Source organism: Euprymna scolopes, chromosome 3 (assembly GCF_053919585.1).
Source record: "Euprymna scolopes isolate OS-2025 chromosome 3, ASM5391958v1, whole genome shotgun sequence".
In the NCBI taxonomy this organism is placed as follows: Eukaryota; Metazoa; Mollusca; class Cephalopoda; order Sepiida; family Sepiolidae; genus Euprymna; species Euprymna scolopes.
This window is the reverse complement of record NC_136484.1, coordinates 123,834,398-123,839,302: the sequence shown is the minus strand read 5'-3', so window position 1 is coordinate 123,839,302 and position 4,905 is coordinate 123,834,398. Positions and strand designations below refer to the sequence as shown.

General features: G+C 30.6%; 1 long non-coding RNA gene across 1 annotated transcript; it reads right to left on the bottom strand.

Moving 5' to 3' along the window:
* Positions 1 to 215: 215 nt before the first annotated feature.
* LOC145263462 (uncharacterized) lies at positions 216 to 4,075 on the bottom strand. Its single transcript, XR_013864571.1, has 3 exons — positions 3,984 to 4,075; positions 2,385 to 2,511; positions 216 to 628 (listed from the first exon to the last, which is right to left on the bottom strand). It is a non-coding gene; the product is annotated as an uncharacterized LOC145263462 (long non-coding RNA).
* Between the last annotated feature and the right edge of the window lie 830 nt (positions 4,076 to 4,905).

Below are 4,905 nucleotides of genomic sequence, written 5' to 3'. Positions count from 1 at the left end.
TATGAATGCATTTGTGAAGATGTTCTGGCGATGAATAATGGTCACGTGTAAGATTCAATGAATATGTGTTTCTAAACAAATAATTCATGAAGACCAATAATAAATATAATGAAAAGAAACACTAGAGAATGACCTCCGATCTGTAATAGAATACAAAGCTACTAACGCCCGGAAGTGTCCTATACTTCTATAAGGCCACCATTCGCCCATGTATGAAGTATTGTTGTCATATTTGGGCTGGTGCATCTGCTACTAGTCTCTCGCTCCTAGACGAGGTTCAGAAGAGAGTCGCCAATCTGATAGGTCCTGAACTTTCATCTAAGCTTCAGCCTCTGTCCCATCGACGAAATGTTGCATCCCTCTACCTGTTCTACAAGTAATGTAACGGTGAATGCTCTGACGAACTGCAAGCACTTGTGCCCCCTCGACAAATCCGACAAGCAGCTAAATCCCACCCTTTCACAGTGGAGATCCCTAGATGTAATTTCTTCCCCAGAACTGCTGACTTTGGAATTCCCTTCCGGGTCCTTCTCTGGTATAGACGCTTCATGATTTATTAGTTTTATTCACATTGCCTCCGTCATCATGTTCTAGGTAGACACGAATTGATCCTTCAAACGCAATGTACCTTAAAATAAAATAAAAAAAAAAAAACATTGTATTACGGATTAGAAGCTTTCACAAAGAAAAATTATATTTTGCTTGTGATTACATTTTGAATAATAATTATCAGAATACTCGTCTCATGGAAGGTAAAATAAATTCTCTAAGCAGGATAGTTTTTAACTTTTATTACCCGTTTATGGATATTAAAATAACAATATAATGATAATAGGTTAAAGTAGTTTGCTTGAAGCATTGTTTAATGTGTATATAAAAGCACATTTAATTTTATAGGCGGCAGAACATTGCAAAGCTGTAGCGGATGCCTTTAAAAGAAAGAAATATATATTTTATAGTAATTTAGCAAGGTTCACGAAGAAAAATTATATTTTGCTTGTAATCACATTTTGAATAATAATTATAAACTAAAATAATAGTCGTCTCATGGTAGGTAAAATTACTTCCTCGAGCAGAACAGTTTTGCATCACTTTTACGACACCTTTATTAAAAGGCCAATATATATTTTGTCTAGAATACTTATTTTGATTTGGATCCAAATGCATTATATGAATTTGATTCTAGAAAATGTTTAAATTTCAAGGCTGAAATATCTTAAAAGGAAATTGGAATTCAGGTAAACTTCTTTAATTGATGTCTAATGACTATGGATCAAATTCTATTCAACTCTGAAATAGTTGAATTTGTGAATAGCAAATATGTTTATGATATGCCCTGCAACGCCTTTAAAATACTCCAAAAAAATTGAAACTTGAGAAATATTTAATAATTAATCTCTAATACCTACTATTAAAATTCCACTAAAATCGGAAGTATATGAATTTTCATGAAGGGCTTCCATCCTATTTTTACACTCTTTCCATAAGACTAAATGAAACTAAATATAGCGCATACTTTGACCTGTTCTACGTAGCAAATCTGTTCCAATATTCATGATGACCGGTTAATTAGTTTAAGAGTGAATAATGTAACTACAAATATTTAAACGTAGAAAGTAAGAATTTTCAAAATCAAATCCTTTCATGAACAATTAATAAGTTTTCCTTAATAATAAGAACGTCCATAAATAAATTAACTTTATAAAAGTACGTTTTAAATTAGAGTTATCTAATTTTCACATGCTTTGCATTTATACAAATGACAAAACCGAAAATAAGAATATAATAAAAAATAAAATATTTTTTTACAAAACGAAACAGAAAACGAAGTAATATGAACAATATGGGGAATGAAACAATTCAATTATGTACTGGATGTGATTGATGAAGAATTCAGCTCTTACTATGAGCAGCGTCTAATTCGAAGAAAAAGAATAATTTTATGTATTTTTGAAAAGAGCTATTTTTTAAATATTAGCACAAATGTCTATAAACATAGAAAGATATATAAAAGAAATACATACAGTAATTAACACTATCATCTTTGTTTTTGTCTTATATAATTATTGCTTCTTACTCTATATATAATTGCATGCTCTAATGTTTAGTGTTTACTACGCATTTTACTTGTCTTCATATTTGAAGAGCTGTTTCGATAAGAATGCAGCTAAAACACGTGGATTAAAAAATGTCAGTTTCAAAAATGCCTATGAAATATATTAAACGTATATTTATGTTAAATAGAGTTTCTAATCGCAATTTTTTCTTGATACATTTTAGCAGCTTTTTCACATTTCTCTTTTTGTGCCCATGTATAAAATTAAAAAAATTAAATCGGGCCTCTCGCATACTAAACTCACCCTAAAAAATATATATTTACTTACCTTATTTTATACCTTTCACAATACGCAATCACTTTCATTTTTAAAACCGGTTTTCCATTAACGCTGTTTCTACCTCTGCCTGTTATGCATTTTAGGGATGGTTCCATATCTGGGTATTTTCTCAAGGCTAAAAAAGATATATTAGTAAAAAAAAAAAAAAAAAAAAAAAAAAAATGTTTGGACACATTATTTCATGAAAATTCCTCAAAGCATGTTTTATAAGAGTAAGACAAACAGTTTGAAAATCATACAGTTATCTACTTTTCATTTATGAATGAGAGACTTATCTGCCCTTTGATTACGTGAGGTCCGCCATGATAGCCAAATGTACACAAAAGTTGTTTTCAAAAACATTAAACAATTATTTCGCACCCAACAGCTTCTAAGTCATTATTTAAGCTTTAAATGTGTTTAATAATTTACTTGGTTAAGTTTTATACTTAACCCACTGATCTTTTTTTGTCTGTTATTAAACCGATAAACGCGGTTTATATCTGACTTAACACAGAGCAAAAACTAAACTTTTTCTCCTTTCAAATAGTTCATATGCCACATAAAAATAGCACATTCCTTACGATATGTCTTACAAGAACGTCATATCTGAGTTTTTAAGAATAGCTCACATTACCTTAAAATTAATAGATTTTATTCCACAAGTCTTTAGCTTAGCAATAAGAACAATTTTAAAAAGTGGTAATAAAACGTAAAATATTTAGACAGTTAAAGCATCTGTTGCTATCGCAATGCTTTTAATCCTATCAAACTAATCAACGGAGACAAATAGAGGAAATGCAAACTATATAAGTAATACAGTACATTTAGGCTAATAAAAAAGTCCGTGTATATATGTATATCATTTTTGATATATTCTTTAAAACAAATATAGAGATAATATGAGTAAATAAGGATGTACATATACCGATAAAATAATATTAACAACAAGAACGAGTGTGACAAGTAGTATCCGAACACTATAAATTCAGCTTTGTAAATAACAAATACTTTAAGGGAAATAAGAACAGATGACGCAGATAAGTAATGCATTTTTTAAACATTTTGATAATTAATCTGAAGAAAAAAAAAATGGATCCAATATCTAGAACTTTTTTGTTCTTGTGTTTAAGGAAAAGTGATGTTTGATCTACACTGTTGGGGAGTCATGATTAAATATATTGTTTTATTTAAAATCCTCCGAAACCGTATTTCATGTGAAACAACTGATGATCCCTAAAATAACATTATGACTATTGTGAATTCGTGAAAACAAATTGATTAAACGATTGCAGAAAATTCATTGACTTACTGGCAAAATAGTTTTCCAACAAAGGACATTTTTTATATAGTTTTAAAGGTTACACTTCCAAGACTAATATATTATATATATATATATATATATATATATATATATATTACAAATTATCATTTTTAATACCTACAGTAACTAGTGTTTCATCCTACCAGAATCGATTATTGCTGGTCATGGCATTGCCTCCATTTGCAGGTCTTTGTCCACAATGTACAGCATTATTTTAATCTGTTTATGACTTGAAAATGATGTAAAATCAAAAATAAGAATGGAAGTATTTATAAATGACTTACCAGTGGAATAATCGGCGAGAGCTTCTTTTATTATAAAGATGGCCTCTGCCGCTCTCATTTGGTGCAAGTCTATTCGGTTATAGACTTGCTTCGTGATTCTGTCAAATAGGAATAAAATTTTTAGATTATTAAAAAGTTTTGGTGCTTTTAGGGTTTGTTCGTACGCAAATAGAAACATGTGTTTCTTTGACCAAATATGAATTGAGAAGATTTCATAATACTTAAGCAAAAAGTTTTATGATGTCTAAAGCAAAGTTCGAACCTCATGTAAATCTAAAGGGTCTTAGTTTTCAATTGGATAGGCTTTTAAAGAAATTAAGATAATATAATTACATGAGAAAATTGCATAAATATTTTATTAACTCTAAGTGACTAGCGACGGGTACCCGACGTTGTCCGGGTGTTGGGGGGGGGGTAAAAAAAGTAAGTATGAGGATCGAACCCGAACCTTTGAGGCAAAGTTGTAAATTAAAGATTAAAGTGTAAAAAAAAAAAAAAAGTGCGATGGTAACCATTGCCCCCACCGCGAGATGCTAACGGAAACACGTTTGAATTTAGTTAATTAGTTTGATTTAGCAGGTGCCCGTTTTAATGAGTTTGACTGCGGGATAGTATTCATTTACTGCTGAACGCTTTTTTCCCCACCCCCAAGATGTTATAGGAAAAAGACTAACACACATGCTGCGAGCGACAAATCTTGATTCTTTTTCTTCTCGAAATCGACCAAATTAAATAGACAGGCGAGCTTCGTTGTTAACTGTGATATTACCATTTATATGTGATATAAAAAGTTTTAAAAAGTTGTAAACCGACCGACCGCTTCTCTGAAAGAAGCCTTTTGTAGACACACAGAAAAAGCGAACACACATACATACATTTTCGCTTTTATAGTTATAGATAATCCTCAAAAAGTAATTGGTGT